Here is an 18,974-nt window from a genome sequence, read left to right as displayed (position 1 = left end):
TTCTTATTTTTGTGATGCTGTAATGGACTTCATTATGTTATAGGCTGTCCAGATGGAGATGCCAACGATGTCTGCATTATTTTTGAGACGGACACCGGCCCATATCTCCAATCTGTGAGGAAAATGTAAAATTGTGTAACTATGACTTGAACAATATATAATATGTCTCTCCCCCTTGCAGATACAGTCTGTTGCTACTGCAGCAGTCCTAAAATAAAGCAAAGGCCAAATGGGAAGTCCAAATTGAGTTGTACCGGTATATCCCTTAAAATATATTATTTCTTTAATTTAATGCAAGTTACTTACAAATCCTTCAACCAAAATGATCATCTATATTTTTACTGATTAATTATCTTCATCATTTCACAAATTAGTTCAGTCTTTTATGACTCTATTGTGCTGCATCATAAATCAAGCAAGATGGGTATGTACCATACTTAAATAAATACACAGGTATATAAAGCTTCTTTCATTTGAATATATAGATAATTTATTTTAACCCATTCATTATTAACGAGGATTCCATGGCAAACAATTTTTCTTTCGAGGACACTTAGCATGCTCCAAGAGGAAATTGAAAAATCATTTTTGGAGTAACTTTTTTTCAAGGATTTTGTAAATGATAGTGTAATGATTCTTTAAAAAAATTATTTTGGTAAAATATTCATATGATCTATTGTTTATTGAGCGCTTACATATCTGGTTTTGCATAGACTTAGTTACTAGTGCTGTGTAAGTCATTATGTATTCGGTCCAGTCTAATAATTTTAGGACCGGTCTTTAAGACTATTGCATTAGAACTGATTAAAAAATAAATAAATTAAGTTTATTAATGTTACCAATTAAAAAACTTTATCAGTTTTATGACTGATATGCAGGACGGACTGAACTGTACCGGACCGAGAGTGAATTAGACGGGACTGCATTCTTCAGTACTAAAGAAGGACTGACAGATCACTATTACTTACTAGTTTCACAGAGTAAGTTGTACAGTTCATCCCAAACCTCATAGTTTTTCTTTCCATCCATAAACTTTGGACAGTGAATGTGGAAAGTTAAAACTCAATTATTACAACCACAGAGAAATAAATACATGGAGGGGACAAAAGGATTTTGATTGTTAGTTCGGTATAGTAAGGCTGTAGTAAATTAAAACCCTGAGTCTCCAGGCATTAATATCAGCTATGACTAAGGTTAAAGACAAAGGTACAATAATGTCTTGAGATACGAATTTTGACTAAACCTGCGTTTGTGGACATCTTGATTTTATTACATTATACACAGTCGACATAGCCTCAATGTTACAATTTTTAAGTACTTAACATTATTTTAAATTTCGTAAAAAAATACTTGTATGAGTTCAAGGCATTGTTTAAAATATATTTTTTGTTTAAAAAGTTCGTCTTAATATTATTAGGAGGGGATTTTAGCATGTTATATTTGCTATTATCATAGTTGAAATATTAGAGTTTAATTTTTGATACAATTTTGTATGGGATATTCATTATCCTTAAAGAATTTTAGTATAAGATAAGAACACATTAATTTTGATCAGATTGCTTGGGATACATAAAAAAACAAGTTACATTATATTTTGCAGCCATTTGCAATTACCAACAGAAAAGGAATTATTATGTGTGCTCATAGAAGAACATTGATGATTTGTTGCTGAGTTATAATTCAAAGTCTTTGGTGGACTCGGAGTAGAATTGAGAATCAACATTGGAGTAATTATTGTCAATGCCCTTGTTTATTTCCTTCTCCCCCTCCTCTCTTGTCACAGCTAATTGTAGCTGAGTAATCGAAAAGTCATTACAGCTATGCTTCTCACCTCCAAAACATTCTTTATTTTGTCAGGGTTACCATGTTGAACATACCCAAAATACACACGATGTTAACCAGTATACATAAGTCATAACAGATGCATTCATTCCCCAAAGTGTGAGTACTTTGTGTATTAAGCTACAAAAATTAAACAACAATATATTTTACATTCTCTCTTTTTTTTCTGATTGCATCATATTGGAGTTAATATAGAGATTTCTAAGGGTTATTTCCTTTGATATTAATACAATGCAGATTACAGATGCAGGATATTTTGCACAATATATTGGCTTCGTGATTTAGATCCAAATATTAGTGCACGCCTAGTTATGTTATACCCTTTTTGTTAGCTGATATTTTTACTCAATCATAAGCCGTATTTGTAGTCTCTACGTATTTACACATCCCGAGATTGGAAAAAAAAAAGCTTTATATTCTATTGAATCTATATTTTATCGCAAATACTTTTCAGAAATATAGTAAAACATAGAATCTGATGATATACAATTTTTATTTATTATGATAATGCCTTAGAAATTATTGAAATTTACACCGAAAATGAAAAATTAATTTTGTACTATAAAAATAACAAATGATATCTCTTTGAAACCCAAAACTCATGTTCAGATTATTTTGAAGTAAGGATTATGTTTTTCTCGATGTCTTTACTAAAACAAGTACCTTTAGCTTTTTTATATGAGGTTTATTATAATCAACTGTTTATTATGTAACTAAATAAGTTTTTTTTTTTTTGGGGTTTCTTTTTAACCGTTTCACTAACCGCGTAATAAAAAGGATTCATAATAAGGAAATAACTTTACTTGGCTGAGCAAGTTATATATTATTGGAGGAAAAGAAGGGGGTTCGACTCTTTAAAGTTGTTCAGCCAATTAGTAACTGAATCTTCTAAAATATCCCTGTAGGCTATAAATAATGATGCTTTCATGATTCATGGTAGATATAAAATAGAGTGTTAGTGCCTTACATAATTAAATTTCGGCTCCTCCAAGCTCATATCCCATTCCACGAATCAACTACAAATCCCTCCTCCTAGATATTTCATAAGTGATGAACTTGCAACCTCCTCCGAAAAATCAGTGTTTTTGACTTTTGGAAAAAAAACTAAATGTTATGTTAATAAACTTGTTTTATTGACTTTTTGAAAATAATAAATTATGTTACTACAATCTGTATAATATATGGATTAAGCGATTTATATTGAAAAAACAAGAAAATTACACTTTAGTTATAAAACACAGTTTGTCTGTATGTACAATACATACAGACTTGAGTATTTATAATAACATCAATCTTGCTTCCTTTCATCTAAAAATATATTCCATTAAGGAAATTAGGGACTCTTGATTTACAAGATTGAGAAAAGCTGTGATTTCTGGGCTATGATGAGTTCAAGAAAGAAACTGAACATGATTTTATTCCCATACTATTTAAAGTACACTATGCATTATCAACTTTAATCCAAGGTTGAGTTAACGAGCTTTTCAGGGATCATCTATCTCGAAAAAAATTTTATTTTATTGATTAGAACCAATTTGTCTCATTTTCCAAAACCTGTAACCACGAGACAAGGGAGGTGGAATAAGATCTACGATAAGCAGTGTCAACAAGGGAGGGCCGTCTCCTATCGTCAAGAGAAGATTAAAAAGACTGGACCTGAAAGAAATGGTAAAGGTATTACACCCTAAAACAATACTTAAGAACAACTTAACAGATTCTCATCAAAAATGGTTGAGATACTCATGGGCCACATCTTCTCTGCTTACTAATAAGTCAAAACAAAATATTGGGTCTAGACTGTACTCCTTTTGTAAAGGAAACATTGAGTCCTCTTTCCATTTGTTTTATTTTTGCTCAAAAGTAAGTCCCTGTTCGTAAAATGAAGGATCACATTATCCGAGAAAAATACGACCAAGAACTCAGCTCTTTTGATTGGCTTGTAGCAAAGTCATCGACAAACAAAGAAAAGCTGAAAATTGAATATATTATTTCAAAAGTCCAAGAGATAACATATATGTTGTTAAAAATATACTCTGGTCTGTAACATAAAATTAGAAAAATTGTGTAATCCATTCAATGATTATCCTAGAAGCCGATTCTGCTCAGTCAAAGATTACAGGTGTATGAAGAGGTCTTGGATTTATATTTTCATGATTTTCAACTAATTTGATTATTATATTTCTTATGTGTTTTATAAAGGGATGTACCGATACCAAATTATCAGCCGATTTCGATACCATCTTTATGGACAGTTCCGATTCCTTATTATCTACAAAGGGAATTTCATTAACAAATAACAAAATGATTTAATTTTTTAAATGTTTAACTTTTTATTAATTACGGTTAGGAAAAAATTCATAAATATATCACTCAGAATTAGTTAATAATTAGATATATGAGATATGTAATAAGTTCATTTGCATATTACCCTTACACAAATATTCATAGGATATTTTGATCCTTCATTTTTTTGGAAAACAATTTTTTGATAATCATTGTATACTTTGTATAAAAATCTTATTTTTATTTTTGGAGTCAATATTCAACTGTTTGTTTTCTAATAACACTAGCAAAGGGTTATTTGGCGTTGCTTGGACCTGGGAGGGGAAAATTACATTGAAAATGGTCCATGCCTTTTCTTCTTAATGTTTAAAACCCTTTAGCATTAAGGTATTCTTAAAGGCATTATATTTATATTATATCACCTGTATATTTTATGGAATGTATTATTATGAATTTGATTCTTTTTTTGATAGAAACTTCAAAAAACATACCAATGAGAAGTCCATCTTTTAAAGTGTCAAAAAAAAAAGTCCAAAATCGAAATTTATGAAGAAAATAGCTGCAATTTTGCAAAAAATTACTCCCAATAACTAATTTATTTTTGAAAATATGGAAAAAATTATACAATAAAATGTTCTGGAAAATATTATAGTGTGATATTAAATCTTAAAATTTTATACCAAAATGCATTGTTTTGTGGTATTTCTTCTTAAAAATTGACGTTTGATGAAAATTATTCAGACAAGGACGGATATTTCTTTTAATTATCAATTTTTATGTGTCAAATTTATATGCCAAATAATTTCAACACAAACTTCTACAAACTTTATTTTATGAGTGAATCCAATATTTTATTGGAAACCTATTTCATTTCATCTGAACAAAACAAAAATGCAATTTTTAACGATTTCATTTTTTGCCAGAACTTTTTTGATTTTGAATAAATTACGAAAAATCGAGTTAGGGGTTTTTTGAGACACCAGTCACTTTTTTATTCTCTAGCCTCCTTTAGCTCCTTTTAGAAAATTTGTATTATGTTTGGAAGTAGCTCAACGACTTCAAAGTTTTGAAAAATGCCATTTCTTTTTCATAAAAAGTGACTTATTTCATTATTATCGTAAAGATATAGTTCACGATACCGCTTTTTATGTTTTATAAATTTTTCAAGATGATGTAATTTACTCCAAGAAATATCTAAGTTGTTCGAAAAAAGAAAAATATAATGCGAATAAAAATGTAAAATATTTTATAAGAAAACTAGTACATAAAAATAACGTGTTGCGGGCAATATTTTTCTATTTTCCCTTTTTTGACTAAAAAACATGAAGATTTTTCAAATAATATTTTTGTTTTGTTGAATCGTTCCAGTGGCAATTAGTTCTTTTCGATTAAAAAAATACAATTGATGAATTGTATGTCAAATTGAGCGATGTTTAGAGGTAGCTTAACGGCTTTCAATGAGATAATGTATTAAAACAGGGATATTTACATGGCCATAATTTTGGATCGACTTTTAAAAACTCTTCTGGGAGTTTCAGCGTCGGAATGATATTGTTTTTAGTAAATTGTACGAATATTTTATAAATATATTTTATTTTGAATTTTGGTCTTGTTTTTCATTTCAAATAATGTTGTCTGACTCGATTATCAAATAGAATCAAACCAAGAAGCTCGTAAAATAAATACAATAAATACTTTGGAACGTTTTTGAGATGCCATTTTTGAAAATTTTTGAGACCAAATTTTTAAATACTACAACCCAATGACAATCACGAGTTTGGTGCAATAGCCCAGGTCACATAAATTTAATTCCACGGTTTGTAGTACTACGAAGAAATATTATTTCCAGTTTCAAAAATTCTATATAATAATCTATTGAAAGAATCTGTTGAAGGTGATGGTTGCTAATATGAGTAATTTCTTTGTCCGTCATCTACAGTGTGAAATGATATTTCACTATTTCCAGGATCATAATTAAATGAGTCAATAGTTTGCTTTCTTTTTTTTGGAATCTTTTAAAGAGTAGAACCTCAGGGAGAAAAGATTTGTATCTCCAACGCATGCTTTTCCTCAAAAACTTGATATTTCTTTAAAAGTAATATTTAATGATTTCTGAATACTTTTTATAATTCAAAACGATGAAATAAGAAAATCATAAAGCCATTCGTGATGAAGGAATTTTATTTCCAATCAATTTGCTAACAAATATGCTGTTTAAATATTATTTACTTTGAGATAGTGTTGATTTTTCCAAGGAAATAAAGTGTTGTTTCATAATTTCTTATAAGAAAAGACCAGCATCTAAGCCAGTTGTAATTTTTTTTGCCTGTGAGTATGGCGTTACCTTGACAATAAAAAAAAGAATTATAATTAGATCCTTTTAAACTGTGAACAATTCTCAACAATTATTGAACATTAATTCCATAGTTGGGTAGAATTGGTCAATTACCAACTGATTTTCGTTTTTTTGTTTTTTTTGAGATAGTTGCATTATACAATAAAGGTAACGACATACGACATATAAGGTAACGCCGTGTGAAATAACCACACTATGCAACTATTTATGTAGATGGATAAATAGAGTGCACGTTCGATATAGATCCTATATTAATTTTATAATTAGGGTTAAGTATTGAGATTGGAAAATTCCATTGCATATTTTTTAAGTGGACAACCCGTTCCCGACTGCTTCTTTATATCATATAATCAATTTAGTATGCTTACATAATAGCTAAAATTATGAACTGTATCAGGAAGTAAATTATCTTCAATTAAAGTAATGCCATTATGTACCTTGTGGCTTATAGTTGGAGTCACATTAATTTGATTAAATTAAGAGTTTTTTGAGTAGAGATAGCGTTATTCAAGGAAGAAATAGTGTTACAGTCGGATTGGGCCCAAACCTATACTGCAAATGAAGTGCAAGAGTTGTACCAAACCAGTTTTGATCATTTTTGAAAGAATACATTTTTCGCCTCCCTTTTAACATTATCCTAACCTCATTGACTTTGTAATACAGAATATGGTTAAAATGGTCTCAGCAAGGACTTTCTGATAAAGTTATTGTTTTATACAAGAGTATTTTTACCTCCCCCAACGAAGTAAAATGGAATTAATGTTTTAGCCTTTGTTTGTTTGTTTGTCAGTCACCTTATGGTAAAAGTTACAGATAGAGCTCAATCAAACTTGATACAAAAATTATATATGGTCACAGTAAAAGGCCATGAAATTTGAGAGGTCAAGGTACTAAAAAAACGTGAAAAAACACATAAAAGTTGAGATAAACGACTCAATTTAATTTTAGGACGAGGTTTTGTGATCTACCGAGTGTTTATTCTAATTTTGATTATATCTGATTATTAATAACCAGGATTACGGCTAAGGTTTTATACTATACAGGGTGCCCATTCATGCCTTTATTACGATAACTATCAAAATCCTACGAACGGGGGATTTGATCCTGTGGATCAGTGGCCACTGACTGGACAAAACACGAGACGGGCCCGATATTAAGTCCCAGTTTAAGGACCGATTTAACACAAATCAGAATCCAAGAAATCTCATTAATTGAAAGTTTATTACATTTCCTGTGATTAAGAAATGGTGCAGATAAAAAAAGAACTGATATTTAATAAAAAAAACACAAAAAAAATATCATGATCTCATTCCCATTAATCAATTCAATCAAAAAGTGCATTGGCATAGAAACAATCACAGCAAAGGACCCTGTGATTAAAATTGCAATGAATAAAACTCAATTTATTGGAATTTTTAAGCAAGGACTTACAGAAGACCTCCATGTTGATGAAGATTAAATGCAATTATTTATTTGGGTGTTAAAGGGTTATCATATTTACGATACATAGGAAATACATTTAATTCATGTTTTTAAAAATATATTTTGTTACTCACAAACAAATAATAATTTGGGTTCATATATTAACACATTTATAATTTATGTGTACTGGACAAAGGAGTATCGGTATAAATGTAAATAATATGAACTGCTTCCATGTTAATCCATGTTCGAAAAGTGATCAACAAATGTCTTTACCTAATTAAGTTGACAATTAATCAATAATTTATCCTGAAATTTTTTACATCGGGATCTCTAAATTTCTATGAGTTATATAAGTTTACATTTAATTAAATTTCTTATTGTATTTAGGGTCCAAACTCTATGATCATTTTTTAAATATATATTGACAGATTGAATAAAAACAAGAAACATACAGAACATATTTACAAGTGGCTTTTTTTTATTAAAATTTGTATGAAATTAGGTTGTTATTTTTAAGAAAAAAAAATGTTGATTTTAAAACTGACATTTTTTTTTGGAAAGAGATGGGATTATTAAATAAATTGTACCTTATTAAATTAATCCTTTTAATATTTTTTTATAGAAACTTCATATTGTTGTGTATAAATTTTTTTCACAGAATTATATCTAGTGCAAGCCCCCGGTCCAAGGAACCTGTTGGATCTTCCCACCTAAAAACAGCCTTTGTCATAAATATATTTATTATTTTCAATAAATATTTTTCAATACTTGCATCTATCCTTGACCTCAAAATATTAAAGCATAAATATTGATTATCATCAATTTTATGCTTGACAATATATTTTTAGCAAGTAGATGACAATATCAGTTAATTAATTAATTATATATTTTTATTATTGATATCAATTTTAACGGAGTTTTGTGTAGACATCAAAAGAATTCAAGTAATGTACTAATTTTGCAAATAGTATTAATATATGTTTATGTAAATTTGGCGAATTCATATGTAAACAGAATCTGTCGATCAATCATTCATATTGTCTAATTATATTGACATATATGTATTATGGTAAGAACATGTCTTCTAACAAAGTCATAAATACAGGGTACACGAAAAAAATGGCGGGTCCAGCAATGAAATATTAAACCATTGATTATTTTATAATAAATTATATTTAGTTTAATAAAAAAGATTCCCCTGGATTTATCACAGTTACGACACGGTGTCAGAATATCGGCAAGTCTCGTTCTTTATTTCAGACGGATTATAAAAAAGAACTTAATTTTTAATTTTAGTCAACAAGAAATTGCCCATTGAGTGAAATGGTGTAACCTGGGTAATCCAAATTTTCTTACCTTCTGAGTAAAACGTTTCATATACACGGTTGATCAGTATAACGGGGAAAAAATCAATAATACATAGATAGCTATTCATAAAAAATGAAATTTCAAATATTGAATTTTTGAAAAAAAAATTCACAAATCTACAGCTTTTCACTAAAAAATGAATAATTAAATTTTCTGAAAACTCAGATATTTACAGCCCTCCAGCCCACCACATGCGGACGCCCCTTTCCTGTTGTAAAAATTTAAAAAGTGTCCCATTCGTTGAAGATCCTATTATTTACAATTCGATATATCTTTATCAAAAGATTACTATTGTATACTTCAAAAAAAAAAAAAAGGTCTTAATAACTACTTGCACAGAAAAATATAATTAATTTTTACTTGTACTTAATTAGGCAACTCCATCAGACTAATTAAAGGAAATATTAAATAAAATAAAAAAGTCAAAATACAGTGCATCTTAGATCTTTTAGGTCCTGAAGTTAAGTAGGAAAGGTATAAGGACAGTCTAAAGTGCTCCAGAAGCCTGGTTTTCAAGTTGGCAAAGGATGAAGAATGATGAAGGAGACTTCTGCAGGAAAGCTGGAAGTACAGGGCACAATTTAATAATAAATTATATTAATATATACTATTTTTTTAAATATTCTTTATTTGATTTATATGTCATATAGAGCAAGCATATTTAATAAACCATAGCCATTGGGTAGTAAACATTATAGTTTATACTAACTGATCCAAATATAATTTCAACTAATATTCTAAACATCAATATTAAAAAAAAAAAGACAAGAATTAACGATCAAATTAAAATCCTGATCAATATTTTTTTTAAATTTCTTAAAACCCATTTTTAAATATTTCTATGATTACGGGAAGCAGCAAAAGTTCAATGACATTCATCCTATAGATAAAGATGGCTCGGGAGTTATCAAAAATTGATTGAAAAAAAGGAAATTGATTTTTCCTTCGGCCCATAGGCATTTATTAAACTGAAACTCACCCCATTTAATGAAATTTGAATTTTATGCCAATTGCTTTTTTTAGGGGAACTCTCTAACACAGGAAACATTTTTGATATTCTTTGAAATAATAGTCGATACTCCTATATTAGATCTATTTCTACAAAAAAAATAATGAAATTTTTTATGTAACCAAACGGGATATTGACTATTGCAGGAGAATAGATCTCTGACGTAATATATCGAAGACAAACTATGTCAGTATCCATCGACATCAATTGATTAATTACTGCATGTCTAAATCTTCTATCTTTACCCCCTTTTGTACTGAAATAGATTTTTCTATTGATGCCCGTGTTTAACTTTAGATGTTAGGAAAGAAGTCTACAAGTTTCGTCCATATTTTTTTTTCTGAAAGCTTCATTTTAAGACAAGGAAAAAAAAAAATGAGAAAAAGTCTAGAAGCACTAAACTCAGAGCTCTTTGACTGTTTCTTTTCTCTTACAGGGGAAATATCTTTATACGGTTTACTTCTTTTTCCCACAGAGGAGGTACAAGTACGACGGTCCAAAATTGTACGCATGCCTAAATGAGGCATGGATGGTTTCTTTTCTCTATATATGTTTTTATTCTGGTCCAAAGAGATTTGGCCCCTTTCTCAGAAGATTTGGACTCAGCGGACTTTGCTTGTAAGGTACTTGAAGAGAAAAACCAAGAAAACTCCACATCCAGATGTAGAATCACTTAAGGGTGCCATAGTTTCTTTGGTGGGGGGGGGCAACTTGTCTGAAGAGTTTGTCATCAACTCCTGCAAGGCCTTCCAGCGATGCAAAAAGTATGTGATTGATACTGAAGGTGTTCAAATTGAGTGACGACCTTGTTTACAAATAAAACAAATTATTAAAGTATTTCTTTAGCAACCTCTCAAATCTACGTTTTGCTGCCCAAGCCTGTACTATTAATAAGCATTGATAAATTAATAAACATACAAAAATGTTTTTGAGCAACAAATCTTAAATACATTTTAAAATATAAATCTTTTTCAAGTGTTTTTTTTTTTTATAATTAGAAAGTTGTATGTCTTCACTTTACGGCAAAGTATGACTTTTACAATTGTGATTGAAAATTAGAAATTTGTTAGACTTTCAATGAGAGGGTAAATTTTTCGCCTTTTTTTGTACTCCGATTCCGAAAATGAAACATAAACTATTTAAAATATTTTTTGAATCTGGAAACATGTACCAATAAACTAACGCATTGACTTAAAAGTCCTGAGCTTAAAAAAAAAACACCACATGATTTAATTTCAGAATTGTTTTTTTTTTTAAATTTATTTATTTGGTTTATGGAGCAGAGTCCCCATTCGATTTTTTAAGACATTGCTCAACTTAAACATGATTCTTTCCTGTAAAGAAGAACTGTAAAATTAAAACCACCAAATTGTGTTTGATCCAATGTTTTAGAAATAACAAAAGTAGCGTCACACTTAGCAAAATAACTCACAAACTAAAGAACAGGTCTTATGAAATTTTGACAGCTGTTTTTTGAAGGTTGTTAGCCACTGAAAATAAGGTGAATTAAAATTTTAAAAAATAGCAGCATCTAAGTTTGTAGCCCGGGGCTTTTAGCCAATGTGATATATATTTTTTTCTGTTTATATCTTTTAAGGGGAAAAATAACATTAAATAATGTAGTTTTTGTGCAAATGGTTTTTTCAAAAATTAGTTTTAGGCCAAAAAACCAAAAGTTTCGGGTTATAAGAATCATTTTTATGTTTCTTGAGGTAAAATAACATGGGACCACATCATTTCACTACCAAGAGTTAAAAAAATTAATATTTTGTTGACTGGTGCCACTCCTACTTAATCAGTTCTTTTTATAAGCTAGATAAGATTGAAATTTTTCAACATTATTTATAAGAAACTATAGTATCTGTTTAGGCAGTCCAAAATATTTCCTTGCATATAATCTCACGAGACTTTTTCTACCTACGTTTTTAAAGATTAGTAAATGAATAGTAAGTAATTTTTTCTTATACTTAAACTACATCATGTTGGATATTCAAAATACTAAAAACAGATTGAAAATTTGATTTAAAAAAAAAAAAAAAAAGGTATTATACTATGTTCTAGGGTCAATTTTGTTACATTATTGAATTTGCATTGTATAAATCGTTTTCACTGACATTTAATTTGTATTAATAGAAGGAAAGGGTTGAGGGGGCTCAAATTTATCATTTTTACTAAATAAAATGTACAAATTTCCATTAAATCTTGATTAAACTTTAATAAATGGCTTTAATAATAAAAATACTTCATGATGCAAAGGATAAATATTGATATTTGAATATATATTCAAAGTAATATGTACTAAAATTCCTTAAAAATGACTCAATTTGTACAATCTTTGTTTTTGGATCGATTAAGGACGAGAAAAGTACGATATTGAGATAAAAATATATTTTTTTTATCTAATTTGTGGATATCAGATTAGAGTACGATTAAATAACCTATTTTTAATACATTTTAGGGTCTGATCTATCATTAAACTAGGCAATGCAGAGGTAGATTTGTAATAAAGAGTAATTTTTAAGTCTTGTTATTCGTTGCTTACATTTGATATCCAATATTTTTTATATTTTCCTGATTTTTTTTTTGTATAACTTGGTTGTTTAAACCCCTAAATGGCGACATCAATAATGCTGACCTTATATGGAAATGCTCCATATTTAAGAAAAATTGTTTTGAAATATTTTAGCCTTTATATGCCATTTTTGTAATATATAAAGTTTGAACTATGACTTTTTTGATCAAGATTGGCTATTTTTATAGTTCTTGAGAGCAGGGGCGTTGCTATATTTATTTATATATATATATATGTATTTTTTTTTTTTGGGGGGAATGTTTTTAACGACAAACAAAAATGGATGTTGCATAAATCATATGCGACAAACATGGTTAAAAAATATAGGCCTGTCTAGGAGAAATATTAAGTTGAAGTTGCTGTCCTAAGATTTATGGTTCAGCCTGTATATACGACCCAAGGATCACTTGAACTTAAATACAAATAGTTGTTCGGAATTGGTAAATTTATCTACAACTCCAATAAGTTTTCTAACAGAAGCTCCATCAACTTTGTCATAACGAATGAATAACTTTTGAACTGTGTTCTTAGAAGGAGAAAATTTAGATTTACCTGATATCCCTTGCTTTTCACAAAATGAGAAAAGATGTGTTGAAACAACTACTCAAGAAGCCAATATAATAGCAGATGAACTAAAAAGTCACTTTTTATTGCTAATGATTCAAGGTCAAAATTAGCTAAGAATTTTCAAAATTCAGACTTTACAACCTTAGCTCAAGATGAGTAAATTCTGAATCTAGTTAATTTAATTGCATTGTACAGGATATATCTTATCTAGTGACATTTTATTTTTTCAATTTTTCAAGAGTCAAATTTAAACAAGAGGTTTTGTCAGGATATTTATGAAATAAAATCATCTGAAAAGAGGGCTCATGACAACTATTACTCAATGTGTGACCCCTCAACTCTAATAATTACCTCAATACGAGGCCTAAATCCCTTGCAGAACTTCACGTAGACGTTTTACGTAAAGCTTGGTCCACTCCTTTTTGATGAAAACCTTTTGAGACTGGACACTCCTGTGAGGAGTAGCACCTCTCCTCCAGAAGCACCTTGATAAAGTAGTCCAGGGGGTATGCGTCTGAAGAGGAGGGAGGGCACATGTCCAAAAGTTTGGAAAGTTGTCTCTTATGAAGGACTGAGTCTTAGCTGTGCAATTACACGCAGCTCCATCTTGAGTGAAAACAAAGTTTCCCCCGAATATTTCTCTGGCCAAAGGTAGTACTTTCTTATTCAAAAGTTCAATGTAAGCATCTGTATTGAGCTTCTCCTTTCTCTCCACAAAAATGGGAGGGAAGACTCACAACGCCCTAAACCATGGTTCCGGCTTAATTTTTTGCTACGGAAGACAAGTCTTACTGAAGCTGAGAAATTGTCAGGAAGTTTGTTTTGATGTAGCAGCTGATCTGGTTATTCACATTGGCATCAACAGTAAAAAAAATTTCATCAGAAAACAACAAAACATTCCCCAAATTTTTGATGGCCTTGAGAAAATTTCGAGTCTTCTTTGCTCTTTCCTACCGTCTCAACTTGCTCTGTTCAGAGATAAGATGTATTGTTGACTTCCTTTATGATTATACCACAATTTTATTCCTATTTGAAAGTAATACATAGGATAAACCACTGGATAAGATCAACCCTGTATATACATTTATTTCAATTAAAAATAACTCTTGAATTTATTCATGCTAAAATCTTTAAGAATTTTATAATTGAAAATACAATATATATGTCAAACGTCAATTTATACTTAGTTTAATAGTTTTTTTTTGGTTTTTTTACAAAATAAAAAGAGAAAAAAAGAAAGAATATAGAAATGTTCACAATCCGCACTATAACATTATATTTGCTATGATACATCGACTCCATAAATGAATGAACTAAATTAGCATGTTTTATACTAAACAATCGATTTTTTTTTATAAGATATGTTTTTTTCTTTTCATACCTACTTTAAGGAAGAAAAAAAAATGTTTCATTCGAATTTGATCATTTTTGGAGTAATTTTATTACTGGGCAGAATATTTGAGCGGAAGGAGCCCTTCGAAATCTGGCATCACAAAAAAAAAAAATAACAGCCTATGTTTAGTAATAATTAAATTCATGTCGTGACCTTTTTGGATTTTGTTTGGTTAAAGTTAGTTTCTTAGCACACAAACTTATGAGCAGTGATGCAAATTGTGTGTATGTTTTAGCTGACCCATTTCTTTTGGAATTGGTTTTGTGAAGAATGAATTTTCTTTTGCTTAGCTGCTGTAATTAATGTTGAACTTTTTTTCCTACTACATTCACTGAGATTCCTAACCTGATTGAACATTCGTGTGTTATGATAAAAGACAGAGAGTAACCTTGAGGATTTGTTGTGGAATTATAAATGTAAGTCCTTATTGGACTGAGAGTAGATTTGTGATCCCTTATGTATATCATATCCATATTTTTTTCAATGTAGTCATTGTAGGCGTGTTCATATAGCATTGCACGTATATAGCGCTACCATATGTATATTGAATAAATTATAAACACTAGTTTGTAAAAATGAATTAACTTTCGCAGGCATTTTGTATTTAGGATACAGGGGATACTGTTTTTTTGTTTTTTGTTAGTGAGTACTCGAGAGGATAAAGTACTCATCAGTCATCCCATTATGTTATTTTTTTTCTCAAACTCTTGTCATTATTCTTTTATTCTTGAATAGAGAACACATATGAATTAAAATAAGTAGTAATTGATTAGTAACGTGTGAATGTGCACATGAAAAAAGGAAAGTAACACGGGGGTATTACTTTGGGGAGATATTTTCTATATTATGAAGGAAAAAGTTGTCTTTTAGCCAACGCCTAATTACTCCTAGCAAAATGCTGAGTACCCCTCTTTCATGCTCCTGCAAACGTGGTAGATAGTGTGATGGTTGACCCCAAGATGCTTGATGGTGTCCGAGGTATCATGGCCGGCACAGATCAAAGTTGAAATCTTCAACCTTTTTGTTTCCATCTTTGGCTTGAAATCAGATATATTTGTATGCAATATCTTGCTTGAAAGGTATCACCAAAAGCTTTTCATCAATATGCCCAACTTTATGATTGAAACTCTCTACATCCCTCAAAAATACAGTTACAGAGTAATTGCAAGACTTATCCACTACCTGGGTAAATATATAAACCATTTTACAAACAATTGATATGAAAAATCAATTGTAAAAATTGTATTAAATAAAGAACATGCTTAGTTTAAAAAAAAAAACAAGTTGTACTCATGCATTTAAAAATAAAATAATTATGTAAAATAATTATTTTAAGCATTTTTTAATGTCTTTTAAAGTAATTAACAATTACAATTAAGTAATTAATGAACTGGAAAAATTGTATAGCATATTTTAAATCCATTCTAACTCTTCTCATTGTGTTACCTCACTAAAATAAAAATATACACTGTATTTTGTTATGCGTTGAGGATGTTTCTGTTTCTTTTACTCTCATCAGTGTTCAGAAAAATAATTGCTTGAATTTAAAATACCCCTCATAAGTTCTGAATTATTGTTGTTGGGTATACCCGTAATATTGTGGTAGCACTTTATTGACTCATTTAAAATGGTACTATACTAGATTGAACCGGTTCTTGCATTCCCATTACCTCATAAAATAATTCTACCGCTGATAACGTAACGCTCACATTTTTTTAGCAAGAAAATCATCCTTTATACCATAAAACATAGTAGGAATAAAAATAATTCTTACTGTAGAGTCTTCAAATTTCTGAGCAACCCCCTTCTCACCAACCTCAACAAAAATCCTGCTTACACCTTTATAAGTGTATACGAATGGCCTTAACGACATTTTTGTTTATACCTTTAGTTACAAAGTATCGAAATGTCAAAAACTAAATTGTGTGCCATAACTGATTTTGTTATGATGCAGCTGTTTCATAGTGTTCTTTTTTCTCCCTACAGAAAAGTTAATGTAGTGAAGTTTTGAGTATCATGGCTGCACTGCTACGGAAATAAGTAAGATTGAATTTACAGAGGAGGATCGGTGTTGCACCATGACGATGATTTTTGTCCACAACAAGATCAATCTACCAAAGATTACAAATAGAACATCTAATACCATCAAGGTTTCTCTGATTGCCTCCATCACAGAGACAATGACCAATATTCCGAGGAACTATCTTGTAAACGCCTGATCCTCCTTTTGGGACCGGATCCTGGCTGTGATTGATGCAGGAGGTGGATACATCAAATGAGCTTGTAGTTTAACATAGTAAACTACACTTAGTTGCCAAAATTTGATTTATTCTTTCAATGTAGTTTCCTTTTAAGGCAATACAATGATTAAGCGGTCATACGATTTTCCAATTCTCTAATTATAGTAAAATTAATATATGTCTCAAAATTCGGTTCATAGTTTGTAGTCCATGCTCCCATATCAATTTTACTAAAAATTTAAAAAATTGCATGACACACAATTTGCATATAGCTTTCACAGTTCCAAATATTCATGCACGATATGTGTAAGCATGTTCCTTTGATACATGTAGAGTCTCAGCTCTGTCCATCAACTACACCTTACGATCATTCAAAGTTATTTTGAAGATATTTTTATGTTTTCTTTAGTAACTGCCTCTTTCAGACATCCACCGCGTGCATCTTATTTACAAGATTAAAGCATAACAGTTTCAGGTTAGAGTCTTGAGAGGTCCCCTGAGGGTTTGGTAGACGATGGATAATCGGGATCATGGAGGACGTGGACACTTCGATCTCTGAAAGTCCGGCCAAGTCATTGAGGTAGCATGGCAAGGCTATCAATGTCATTGATTGTACAGTGAGGAAGTATGTCAAGGATTTGGGGAAGGCTTCTTATGTACGACTACATCAACAACTGCTTTCAACAGAAACCAAGACCGGGTCAAGAGATGTCAGAAATTGTTAACGCATAAGCGTCAGTTTGGCCAACCTCCTCTCCAGACTATTCCCATCTCGATAATGCCTTTCAGGATAGTCGAGAAGAGAGCCTGTGCTACCAATCACGGAATTTTGTATGGTATCAAGGCCTCTATTGAGCAGCAGTTGGCCAGCATGTATTATACCTTCAAAAAGAATTGCTGCGACGCCTTGGAGCCCATGTTAGCAACTGAAAGAAACTATTTTTAAGGAGATATCAATAAATAACTCCAAAATAAATACTCAAGATTGCTCTCCTTTTCATACTTCAAAAGTTTACCCATTGTTTCGTTTACAAAAAGTCCACAACTTTACCTTGAAAACTATAGAATAGTCAGTGATGAATATTATATATCCCGCCGGTATGTTAAAAAAACCCCGAAAGTTAAAATGGTAGTCCTGACAATTTGAAAAATGTTTGAGTGGAGAGTAGCTTTGCTGTCATGACGTCTTATTAGATTAGTGTGAGCGACCCTAAGAGAGTTTAAAAGGAAGTAAACACAAATACCACTCTGTATATATTTAGAACATAGGCAAGAATTAATCGGATGTTTATCCTTAAATCAAATCTGAGTCCAACAAGGACTTACACATATAAATCCCCAACAAACCCTCAGTATTGCAGTGCTTCTCTTAAAAGCACACGTAAATGTTCAATCCGACTCTGTGTCTATCAATGATGTAGAGTAAGAATTGTTTCATTATTATATTAACGATTAAGCCATTATCTTACTTTGTGTTCATCAAGGATGATCAGCTTGTCAAATGTTCAAATAATATGAAAAAAGTTCAGCATGCATCATTGGTGATTTGTTCTATAATAGTTATTTACTCATCAAACCCATGGAGAGAGTTGATTCCGTGGATGAACAAATTGCAGTTTATCTACTTGCCTCCAATTCATACACAGTTTTAATTAATTAATTTTCCTTGATATCATTAATAATGCAAATGTTAATTGCTTTATCGCAAAATTGTTAAATATTATAATAAATTATTTATTCTTAATTGTAAATTGCTATTGCCAAGAATCGGAGTCAATATTATGAACAACACAAAAATCACTTCCATTGTCATTGTCAAGAGCAAACAAAAAAAAAAAAAAAAAAAAAAAATTATAACCATGTTATTTAAATTTATATTCATGTCACATAATTTCCAGAGTTTGATAAAAACATAAATG

This window comes from Lepeophtheirus salmonis, chromosome 14, assembly GCF_016086655.4.
Source record: "Lepeophtheirus salmonis chromosome 14, UVic_Lsal_1.4, whole genome shotgun sequence".
Lineage (NCBI taxonomy): Eukaryota > Metazoa > Arthropoda > Copepoda > Siphonostomatoida > Caligidae > Lepeophtheirus > Lepeophtheirus salmonis.
The sequence above is the reverse complement of the archived record's forward strand: the minus strand, read 5'-3'. Positions refer to the sequence as shown.